The sequence below is a fragment of the Elaeis guineensis genome, chromosome 3 (genome assembly GCF_000442705.2).
Source record: "Elaeis guineensis isolate ETL-2024a chromosome 3, EG11, whole genome shotgun sequence".
NCBI lineage: Eukaryota > Viridiplantae > Streptophyta > Magnoliopsida > Arecales > Arecaceae > Elaeis > Elaeis guineensis.
The window spans coordinates 115,777,709-115,790,476 of NC_025995.2; the positions used below are offsets into that span (position 1 = coordinate 115,777,709).

General features: G+C 36.0%; 1 long non-coding RNA gene across 3 annotated transcripts in view; it reads left to right on the plus strand.

The window, feature by feature from the left end:
* Nucleotides 1-239, plus strand: part of LOC105040686 (uncharacterized) — a 13,827-nt gene extending 13,588 nt beyond the window's left edge. For all 3 annotated transcript variants that reach the window (XR_003800198.2, XR_003800199.2, XR_831209.4), the window contains one exon: nt 1-239. This exon is cut by the window's left edge and continues 87 nt beyond it. This is a non-coding gene — a long non-coding RNA (uncharacterized lncRNA).
* Nucleotides 240-12,768: the final 12,529 nt, after the last annotated feature.

Here is a 12,768-nt window from a genome sequence, read left to right on the forward strand (position 1 = left end):
GCAAGACATTTTATAACTTGATCTGAGTGTATAATTGACAATCCAGTGTTGCAATTGCTTGAGTGTTTTTTTGCTTTTTCCTTTGCATTGGAGGCATTTATAGATATAATGTGGGTTTAAATCCATTGCAGAAGTATGCATGCTAAGAAAGAGGATGGAATCCATAATACCCCAACTTTGCAACATCTTGATTACGGCTACCAATATAGTTGAATTAGATAAGTGATACCTTTTGGTAATGTGTGTGCATATATATCTTATTTGGAAATAAAGTGATTTGTGCAATTTATGTCAAGAGAATATGGGACATGCGGAGGACCATAATATAATTGCCTATAGGATCTCAAGTGGAAATTAGAAAAGTGCAAGAACCGCTTTGAAAATATCCATGTGTTAAGACACCTAATGCTTGTCCATGGATGCCACCTCATGCTTGGTGTATGGCCAGCTCATGCCTCTTCAAATGAACTGCCACCTCATGATTTATTGGATCCTACCTCATGCTTGAAACTGCCACCTCATACTTATTTTTAAATTGCGACCTCATGCTTCTTTGGTTGACCTGCCACCTTGTTTTATTGTTAAGCTGTCACCTCCTTGAATTCCTCACCTTAGACTTATTAATAAGCTGCCACCTCATGTTGTTTTTTTTAACATTTCACCTAATGCTTACAAGGAAGCTATGAATAGGATGGTGCTCTACCATTTTGCAACAACAGAAAAATTACAGCAACTCTAAAAGCCAATGAACTGGTGAGGGGAAAGGAGGAGAAGGTAAAGGAAAAGATTGTGATGTTAGGCCAAAAACCTTTAGCGCAAATATTCCTTCATAGTTTGCAATACATTTTGCACATGATTATTTAGTGCGACATTAATTCAGGAATTCTGTGTTTACTTAATTGTTCAAAATCAGTTCTGAGACCTTATCCCTGTTGGAGTTTGAATCATTTTACAGGCATTGATTTATCAAAATCAGATTTTTATTATAAATGATCATAACTTTTAAGATTTTCTTAGATCTCTTATAAACACCTGTGTCAATTAACTTTGGAAACTTGGCCCATTTGTTTTGAATGATTTATTATCACTTGCATTTATTGTACAGCAGCTATGTTGTCCTAATCGAAATTATAGGTATCTGTCAAGGGTTTTTAAATTATATGTTATTATCAGAAGTGCTTTAACAATTATGTTTCTCAGTAATGAAAGATCTCATGTGGATTGAATTAAAACTTCTTGTCAATCAGTAAACCCCTAACTGTGGTTTCCTAGTTGGTTTTGGTGAACCCCTGACCAGCAGGTACAATGGTTGTTTTTCGGTGAGGCCTAGCTAGTGTGTATAATAGTTAGCATCAGTGAAGCCTGAACCAGTGGGTACAATAGTTGGTCTAAGTGAATCCTTAGCTAATGGGCATATTGATCAGTGTACCCATGACCAATAGGTATAATAGTTGGTTATTGACTAGTTGATGTTGAAATGATTATCATAAACATTAATAATTTCAGTATATTCAAGTATTTTTCAGCATCCCAATAGTCTCAACAATCACTGCTTTCAAAATGATGCTATTCAAGGTACCTATCTATATTGCACTAGGTGTTTAGTTTACTCTAATGTTTTCAAAATGAATGATGTTGGCAAATACACTTATTTTGATGACTTTCTTAAGGCATCTTTTCATAATTGTTCATGTGTTAATAGACATTGATTCTTATAGCTTTCATGATTTTATCTTATCTTAATTTTGTAGTGTTCATTGTGTGTGGCTGCTTATTGAGCTGTGCATCTCACTAACCTATTTATTATTGTATTTCAAACTGAGAGATTTCTCTTGGGGTGCCGAAGTTGTTATTATTAGTATTGAGATGAGAGTGGCCATTGTAATATACCTATATTTAGAGATACAACATGTTTCTATCTAATGAAAGATCTCATATTCTTAATAAAGTGCTATTAAATAATATGTTATTATCAGAAGTGCTTTAACAATTATGTTTCTTAATAATGAAAGATCTCATATTCTGTGGATTGAATAAAAACTTCTTGTCAGTCAGTGAGCCCCCAACAGTGGTTATAATTGTTCGTTCTAGTGAACCCCTGACTGGCAGATATAATGGTTGTTTATGGGTGAGCCCTAGATAGTATCTATAGTAGTTAGCATCAGTAAAGCCCTAACCAGTGGGTACAATAATTGGTCAAAGTGAATGCTTAGCTGATGGGCATATTGATCAGTGAGTACACAACCAACGTGTATAATAGTTGGTTATTGGCTTGTTGATTTTGAAATGATTATCATAAGCATTTAAAGTTGCAGTATATTCAAGTATTTTTCAGTGTATCCTAATATTTTCAAAAATAACTGCTTTCAAAGTGACTATTCAAGATACCTATCTATATTGCACACATTGTTAACTTTAATGTTTTCAAAATGAACGATATTGGGAAATATACTTATTTCGATAACTTCCATATGACATCTTTTCATAATTGTTCAAGTATCAATAGACATTGATTTATATGACATTTAATGTTTCACATAAATAATTGAATTTTTAAGTCTAGTCACAGAAAATATGTTATACTGCTCTTGGAAACATTTTTTCTATAACACGAGACATAGAGAATTTAAGATTTGAGGCTCTGGTTGGAATGTTTCATGGCTTCTAAATATTGATAATTGGATATATTCTAAAACCTTGGGCAAAGAATGTGATGAAAAATATTTTCTTAACTCCATTCCTAAATGTGATCGTGACATGATTTTGCGTAATCTACAGCTTTGTAATAAATTTGATGCCATTATTTAATTAATGGGTTTGGATTCTCCAAATAGATATTCCCATTCATATTGTCTTGATCAAAGAAAGGGCGATTCTTTAGCACATACGCATCATGATCACTCCCAAATTTATTACCATGATCTCAATTTCGTGTTGAATGGAACACCATGTCAAGTTTCCTTTGGTTGGTAAAACTTGATCCTAACCACATATTTTTGGAGAAACATTGCTCTGATCATGCTAGCACAAATGCTTACAACTCCAAAATTTCTTTACTGGCTGATGGGATTCATATTTGGCTTCTTTTAGAATTATTTATCTAGGTCTGAATGGAATTTCACATAGAATAGGCACATGAGGATGCATTGATGTTGTTCCTTGACATGAATTGAAGAGCTGAGATGAAGCCCATACGGTGAGACCATCTTATGCTTGATCTCAACCTGCTTGTGATATGATGGATCAACAGGGATAAGCAATGGAAGTAACCAGGAATGCGATTGGTAAAGGTTACTACTATTAGTCTTCTAGTTCTGGTTGAGTTGGGTGCTAGGAGCTATCCAAACTCAGAGCATTTGACCTGGTGGTGATCTGCCTAAATATTGGACTTACATGAGAAAGCTAAAGACTTTCACCTCATGCACCTATTATTCCTTATTATTATATGCTATGAATTCTACTTTATTTAAGGCTTTTGGCCATATAAAGCATTGCTGACATCATTACTAGTCCTTTCCACCCAATTGATGCATGTAATACATGTTGGAGGTGGCACAGTGAACGAAAGCATGAATCATGCAGCAAAAATTCCTTGAAATTTGGAGCAGGTAGTGTTGTTGAGAAAATTTTCTGATGTTGTGAGATGCAAGGGGAAATGCATGGGAACCATTGGGAACTTCTCTTTCTAGATTTTGTTTAAAAAATTTTCTAGGAAGTAGCTACTTTTCCCATGTCTGCTGACATTTCTCATATGCCTATTACAACAGCTCTCCTACAACATAAATTTGGCATGACCAAGGTGAACAAGTTTCCAAAACATGTCTTCATGAAATGCTAGTTGAGTTGGTGAAGTGTTTTGCACTAACTATCTCTCCACTTCTTTTAGTTGATAGATTGCTCTTCAAGTCCTTTAAGTCTTTGATCAATTTAATTCATCCTTTGTTCTCTCATCATGATATTTTATTGATAACTCTGCTCTTTTTGGATATGAAATGGGTAATTTTGCTCTATATCAAGTTGGTGCTGCCAGAAGGTGCTGAATATGATTAACAGTAAATAAAATAAACAAACTGGAATGGAATTGTTTAAGGGTAACATATATCAATCAAACAGAACGGATATGCCACTTTCAACAAAGTTATTTGATTAATCAAATAATATTTATATACTGTAGAAAACTGAAACTAGTTCATGGAAATTGAAATTGGGAGCATTTCAAATGAAGAAAAGAACCATTGATATATTTTAGTGTGATGCCAAACAAATTCTAAGCTTTTAATTACTTAAAGTTTGTCGCTATGGCCCTTTAAGTTAGCTAGTAATTAACTGTTTAGATTTCATTGTCCTGAACGAAGTCAGACCTTATACTATTTGCCACGTAAGACATGTGGAGGTAGTCCATTAGTAAATATTGGGTACTTGTCAGGACATAGGAATTGAGTGCTGTCCATAGTAAATATTGGGTACTTGTCAGGACATAGCAATTGAGCGCTCAAGACAATCGTATAAAATTTTGTTGAATGCTTTGATTCATTTGGATTAACTCTGTTTTATGTTGGCCACTCTCCATCTTCCTTGCCATGGGCATTATTCACAGCAATGCTGCCCACACACATCTAATTTCTGTTTACAATCTCTCTGCCTTGTGCTGAGGTGTGCAGAGAGGATTGGGGGTTGAATGTATGAATTTGATCCTTTACGTTTGTTATCCAAATAATAAAGGTGACACCTATGCTTGGTCGTACTGTCTATGTTGATTGATCAAATATGAGAAAGCATTGTTGTTATTGCAAAAATGAAGCTTCTACAAGATCTCAATATGAAATTGCATTTAGTCTGTGCTCAGAGTTATTGCCCATAAGTGTCCCTTTGGTTGAGGACACAGAAAGTGGACACCGATACAAACACAGAAAGTGGGTTGACTATATCTAATTTTACTTAAATCTTGTTGGTGCTGCCTATGATTATTGGAAGTGGGTCTTGACTTTGAGAAATGATATCCCATTTAGCCTTGATCTTCCTGAATAGCAGGATGTTAATAAGTAGATGTACTGTTGGAGGTTTTGCTGATTATTGACAATAATTATGTTAGCCAAAATGCATTGTGTAAAGAAAACATATGCCTGTGGAAATGATCATTAGATGTGTACCTATGGCATAATACACTCTTCTGTTATTTCCGCATTACCAATTGACATTGGAAAATAATGTCCTTTCATTAGCAAGGTTTTACTTTACATTCATTAAATTTGGGGTGGGGGGGGGGTGCCCTAAAGGTTCAATGATAGAAGAATTGCATAATGAAAAGAAAATATGAAAATAAGAGAAAACGGTTCTGAAAATGTTGGCATTTTTATGGTTTGTAGAACCAATATTGCTTTCCATGTTAAATCCACTTACCTGTTATGCATCATGCATTTTCAAACTTGCATGATTCTGAAGTAGGGTGCATTCTTTGTACCTAATCCAAACTCTTCTTATATAGCAAGCATGTATGGCCAATGTGGTCATACATTTATGTTATCTTCACCGTAGATCTACATACTTTAATGGCCTTTCTAGTAAACATTAGTTCTGGGAAAATTTGATAATTTATAGAGGATTACTTTAGTTTCATTAGCTATTTTTTTGCAAAATAATGATTTCTAGTGTCAGCTCTTGAATTATTATTATATGTTTAACACAATATTCTAGAGGAACATTTCATAGATTGTGTTATGTATGACTCCTGCTCTCTGTCTTTCTTCTCTCAAGTATCGATGTCAGAAGATGAATCTGTTATGCCTAAGAAGTCCACAGTTGATGATTTGATCCATGTGCTCAAGGTTGTTTGAGGTGGAGACGTCTTGTGTTGTTTCAATGATCTGGATTCCACATATAAATGGTCAAGTGTTCTTTCTCTTGGTGAGCAACTGGGCTTGCATTTGTCTCTTTTGTTACTCTCAAAGCCAAATTGGGTTTTAGAGAAATTCTTTGTGCACTGCGGGTGGTGTAGAAAATCCGATGTGGAGCATACTGTCTTGTTCGATTGGTCTACGTAGTCATCATTTTTCAATGCGCATTTAATGTCTGCAGGTTGATTTTTTCGTTTAAAAATTTTGTATGATGAAAATATTCCCGTCTTTTGAAAAAAATTATGACATTCTGTGGCATAATATAGTGTAGGATATCATAATATGGCCAAGATATCATAATATGAAAGGGGCATTTTTGTCCAATCATTTTTCAATGTGTATTTAATGCCTGCAGCTTTACTTTTTCGTTTAAAAATTTTAAATGATGAAAATATCCGTTCTTTAAAAAAAATTATGATATTTTGTGCATATTATGACATCCTGCGTTATATTATGACATCCTGTGGACAAAAATTATGACTTTCTGGATGCAAGATGTCATAATATGAACATAGAATGTCATAAGTTTTTCAAAGAATAAGGGCATTTTCATCATACAAAATTTTTAAATGAAAAAGCCGATATGTAGGCATTAAATGTACGTTGGAAAATGATGACTACGTGGACAAATCGGACAAGGTGGTGCACTTCACATCGGATTTTCTACACCACCCGTGGTGCACAAAGAATTTTGCTTGGGTTTTATTGGATGAGTCTACAAGTGCACTGGATGATACCAATGAGATATGTTGTGATGGTCAACCTTTTTTAACTCTAGGTTCTTGTATGTTTCTTTATTGTTATTTAAGTTAAAACTACCAATGACACGGACTTTAAATTTTTCAGGCATGAGACATGAATATGCCATGCATCGAATTTGTAAAACAACAAAAAGGAAAATGAAAAGAAAACTTAGGGCATGTTTGATATTGTTGTTGTTTTCTATTTTTGTTTTCAAAAATTGAAGAAGAAAATTGACCTAAACTGAGCAAATATGTGTGATGAAACCCTTCTATTTTTTAAATTGTATATGAAACCTTTAGAGCTTTTGGTAGCAAGGTTTTGTTGCTTTCAATAAAAAATGTAAATAAAAGCATGTCAGAAGTTTTGTGCAAATGCTATCTTCAACATCAATATCCCCATGTTATTTTACAAATTTGTGTAGGGAAACAATAACAGAAAACCACAAAATGCCAAACAGGCCCTTAGCTTGTTTGCTGGTCATTTAGCAAAAATTCTGATCTTTTAGCAGTAAACCCTCAATGATTTTACTGGTATTATTTGAAAAGCGTTCTGCATTGAAAAATGTCCCTTGTGTCTGCAACACTTTCAACAACTTACTGAACTGGGATTTTGTGGATATTGAGAACTTTTAGGAACTTATTATCGTTGTGAAATAATACATAAACTAGGTAGTATTCAAACTTGCACCATTTGCTTCTTACAATTGGATTATATCCACAGGCTCATCTATATAGGCAGATTGAACAGGGATTACATATATCAGCATTGGACACTGCAAGACACTTTACATCCACCACAAAATGTGTCTTCAGATACCGAAGTTCAATTCTAGGAACAACACTGAATGAAATTGGCATCTTGAGTCCATTAACCAGACCACTGCCATTGAAGTGCAAACTCAGCATTTTAAATATGAAGAAACAATTTCACTCTGTACATATATGGACAATAAGTGGGCCTGTCAGAGTAAATCACCGGTTGGCTTGGAAGCAATTAGAAAAGAAAAATGTGCCCTTCTTATGTGAATCTGGATCATCGAACTTTTACTGCCATTTTCTGTATTAGGACTGATGTAGACAACTTTGCATTCACCCTTGTTTATTTTTCTGGAAAATGCGTCAAACCTAAAGTGCCCTAACCATGGATCAGCAGAGAAATCTTAACTTGTCAGTCATTCATGGCAGGATGGTATGAGATGGTTTATATGAAGGTGGTGCATAGAAGTCTTGGATTGATGTAAATCTAGTGCTGAACAGCAATCCCATATAAGGTTGTTAAACCCAAAGTAGCATGGAATAGGAACACACAAGGTGCCTTTTCTGTGCGAGAGTGAAACGCGTCCTCCTTGTTGGATTCTTCACAATGGTCTTCCATGTGCCCGTTCTCTTTTTTTCCCTTTCATACATGTTGGTGCTAATAGCAACTTAGCAAGTTACTTTAATCTAATGCAGTTGGACGATGAATGTGAAAGTTGGAGAACGGACCTATGAAGTTTCTCATTTTCTCAAAATAAAGAAAAGGGAAAAGCAAATGATTTTTCCTTCTTTCCCTCTCTGGATATCTCTGCAAATTGTTTTCTTCGTGGCTGTCAAGGAACCATAAAGTCATACAAATAATGCAATTCAGATTCTAAAATAGCATTTTGTTGTGGAATAAATGTTGAAAGGGATATCTTGTGTACTGTTGGAGGATAAACTTATTATACAGAATAAGAGTGTGGGCATCTGATTGGAGGAAGAAAATGAGGTACATTTAACACGCATTAGATTTCGAGATGCTTCTAATTTTACTGGAAAGATGAAATTATTTTTTTACCTTTTTATGTGTTTTTAAGAGTGGATAAGGGCGAAATGGTATTCGGAGAGTTAGAGACAACTTATTCCACCGAAACAGTAAAATATGGTTATACTTTATGGATTCACTCGTGTAGGTATTGACTGGATTCCAAGTAGCAAATCCGCCTACTTGGAAAGGAAATCCCTCGTTTAAAGAGATCCGCCTCCTTGTTTTGCAACCAAACAGGTTCTAAGGAGCACCAACCATACTTTAACAATGTTGTGCAAGTTTCTTGTTTGAATAAAATTTTCTACCCTTGCATTTTCTTTTATCAAAAGTGTTCATAGCTTCTCCATCAATCTATCATGTAATGTGAGCTCCTCTAAATAACACAAATTTGAGACTTTTCTTGTGGTTGGAGTCTCCCTTGTTTCATTTCACAGGTTGGCACGCGAGGGTCTCATGGACGGTAGCGATTTCTCAATTTGATTAAATCATTGTTTATTATTTATGCAATCGGATAAACAATCTTAGTGTCGGTCGGTACATTTTTTTCTCCGTTAATTAGAATAACTCAATGGGAACGCTACGTTGTCAAGATAACATACAAGATAGATTGGGCAGGTAACATTTCAGGTTTGCTGATTCATATAGAACCAAATTAGACCAGGTTTTCTAAATGCATTTATTTGGAGGCAGTGTTTGTTTTTGTAGTACTAATTTTACTTACACCTCTTATAAAAAAAACCTCCATCAATCCTCATTCTATTATTGTTGCCAAGATTGTATCGGTATCAAAGCTTGCGTCTGCTTGTATAAATTGGACATGCTCTTTTCAAATTGGCCTATCAAAGAGTCCAGTCAAAATTAAAAAGTGATGAACATGGTTAGCATAATCTGATATACCTTAGAAATCAATGTAGGATATCGACACTCACCTCAAACTTTCGTGGGTGCCTGCGATGAAACTTAGCCAATATACTGTGGGATTCATTGCATATGTTGTAGAATGTTTGGAACGAAAGCATAATATTGACATAATTAATAAATGAACATGCAATGCTAGAGACGAGAGACTAGTATCTTCTTAGTGACGGACGCATTTAATACACACGAATTGAATGATCAAGGAAAAGCTGCAAATTTAAGATATAATTGTGAAAAATTATAATTATCTTGCATGAAATGTTAGAAGTAAATAAAATGCTCTCTTACTAAGCATATTTCAATATTACGCAAATCATAATTGGTTTCGCTTCTGGTCTTGAGTTTTTATTTTAATAGTTTTCAGGTTTAAATGAACAAAATCAATGATGATACCTTTAAAACAATCCTATGTGTGTTCTATTATCAATAAGGATCTTATTCGTGATGAAGCGGAAATACTAAGTGATTTTGATCTCTGCTGGATGTAATGCAAGAATGTACTGGCTATATCGATCTGTACATCAACATTAGAAGGAAAGAAGAAGAAGGGAAGAGAAGAATACTAAGATGCATATATTTATGAAGGTATTATTCAAATTAACAATGGCATTAAAGGCTTTTAATAAAATTCATATCAGTTAGGTCCCGCTGATCCTATCCTCCCTCTCTCTCTCTCTCTCAAAAAAAAAAAAAACCTGTATTAGATGTTTGAGATTTCCTATCTTCTTATGCAGCAAATTTGAAAAGCAGGCATGTTTTTTCATTTCAACAAAAAATAAAGAATGCTTCTTCGTTGTCAAGGAGTTAACGCTGATAAGTGGTTAGGCACTTCGAAGCATGAGACCCAAGCAATGGTATGACATATATATATATATATATATATATATATAAAGTGGTCGCGAGTATATATGAGATTACATCATAAACCTTGGATGAACTCTTTGATGAGTTTTCTGGGAATAGTTAGAACAATAAGAAATGTATTGAAATTGGGATTGAGTCTTGGTGCGGTTGATTCCCAACTATTTAATCCTAGCAATCCTAATAGGGTGGTGCCCACCATTACTTAGAAGAAAAGTACTAAAAATAAAGAAAGATACAGTTTTATGTAAGGCTGGCTTTAATTAATTATTGTTGAGGAAGATGGAGGAGTCGTCCTAGTTTTCAAAGATGCGGTACCAGCGGTATAGAATCTAAGTTATGTAACTATACTTCTAGTCATTGCGTGACATAAAATTTCAGTATAGAATCTATGTAATGTAACTATTCTTCTAGTCATTGCGTGACATAATGAATTATGTATGTTACTTCTGTGAATTTTTAGGGTAGCGTATTGGTGCATTGAGATGTAAAGACAAGTCGTACAAGGATGAATTCAGTGTTACTTGTAGTTGGGCACCGTCTGGGAACAAGATGTCAACGAACAGCCCAAGTTTTCTGTTGTTCAATTTCCCGTGTTTAAACCTTCGCCCCACCTCTTCCCCGTATCCCGTCACCTTGCCCCACATTTACTTGTACGGTTGTACCTAAAAATATCATAAAAAGGAAAATAACAAGATTTTCTTTTTTTTTTTTTTGATTTTTTTTTTTATGGTAATAAAGAGGAAGTCGAGCTTTCCCCAATTAATTAGTGTTGCTGTCGATCTCCCTGCTTGAGGTCGGATGCCAAGGTGGATGTGACCTAGATGAATCCACCACTGGGGCTTCATCCAAGTACTTGCAAAATAAGTCCACACCGAAGGTGGCTTCGGTGTAGACTCTCCAACACTCAAGTCAGGAGATGGAGAATGATGAGAGGAGAGAGTTAGGAGTCGATTAATTACGTATCTTTGGAGGGTCTTGGAGCATTTTTTTATAGGAGAGGAGTTGGAGACGTATTTGTCTTGGAGTCCTGACAGATCTCGAATTTGTCGCAGAGATAGATTCGGAGAAAGAATTTTCTTTAAAAAGAGATTGGACTACAAAAGGAGTTTTTCCTTATCTGAATTTTCTCAATTTAGAAGATCAGTTCTACATAGCTCGGTTATAGTTGATCAAGTTGGTCGTAACGGATGACCTGTAGGTCATCTGGGATGATCTATTGGTCGTCAAGAGCAAAATCCTATCCTGTGAAGTTGATATCCATCTCCGGCAGCTCGGGTATGACTAGGTCAGTGATAGCGAGGTTGTTAGAGCCAAGGTCAAAGTACAATCTACAACATATGCCTCCCACTCTTGAGGTCGAACTGCTAATAGGTCGGTCGAAGAGAGTACTTGACCTAAGATCGAGGTATAAGAGGATCGAACTGTTGGTGGAGGACATGTGTTAGGAATTAGACGGTTGAGGTGAACCTCTCTAAATTTGAAGCGTCAATTCCTTTGATTTGTGGGAGCCATGCCTTGACCAATCACTGGGTGACATTTGTCGAACATCGGATGGAGGAGGTAAATCATCAGTAGATCGAAGCCGTTCTGGAGTTCTATAAATAGGACCACGATAACTCTTCTTTTTCACTGCTTCTACTATTCGGAGGGGGAACTCCGGCACTTTGATATTTTTGCAGACTTGCTTAGGCAAAGTTGAGCTAATTGGTCTTCCTCGTCCCTCGTTTGCTCGGCCACTTCACCTTTAGGTCAGTCCCTCTCTCTTTGATCATGAGTCAGTCTAGCTTTTTCGCTGACACCTGGAGTTCAGGTGACGGCCCTAGGAGTTTGGGTCTTGAGGTATTAAATTCGAGGGATGATGCTGAGAGTGGTGCTCCTGTGACGTGGAGCTCAGGGGATAATGTCAGGGGCGTAGATCCCGAGCTTGATGCTGCATGCTCTTCAGGTGGATCCGAGGTTCTGGACTTCGGTCCATATAGGGTTGACTCTGTCCTCATCTCTGAGGACTTAGAAATCTTTAGATTGAAATATCATATTCTTGCCAAGTTTAGGTTAGAGGTGGCCCTCTCGGGTGAAAGAATAGCTCTTCTTCCTCCGGGTCGAGTTGGCATGTACGAGGAAGCCTTAAAGGCTGGAGTTTAACTACCTCTCCACTACCTTATAGTGGAAATTCTTACATTTTATAAAATAAGTTTCTATAGTATTACGCCGAACACATGGTGTCAAATCATAGGTTTCTTTTCCCATTGCATCTTTCTCGGAGTCGAGCCGACCATCCGTCTCTTTCGGACCTGCTTCATTTTCAAGAAGCATCCCACAGAGAATGAATGGTGGTATATTTCTCTTCGGTGGGGATATCATCTCTTTCGAGCTCCTATCTCAGTACATAATTGGAAGGAGTATTTTTTTTTTTAATCTCGATCGAGCATCTCTGAGACTTCAATACATCATGGGATAGACCACATAGGTCGACAGTCAGAGCTCCAGTCTTAACTGAAGCTGAGGAGAAGGCTTTAAGCAGATCTTCAATCAAACCTCCCCTCCGTTTGTCGAATTCCTCATC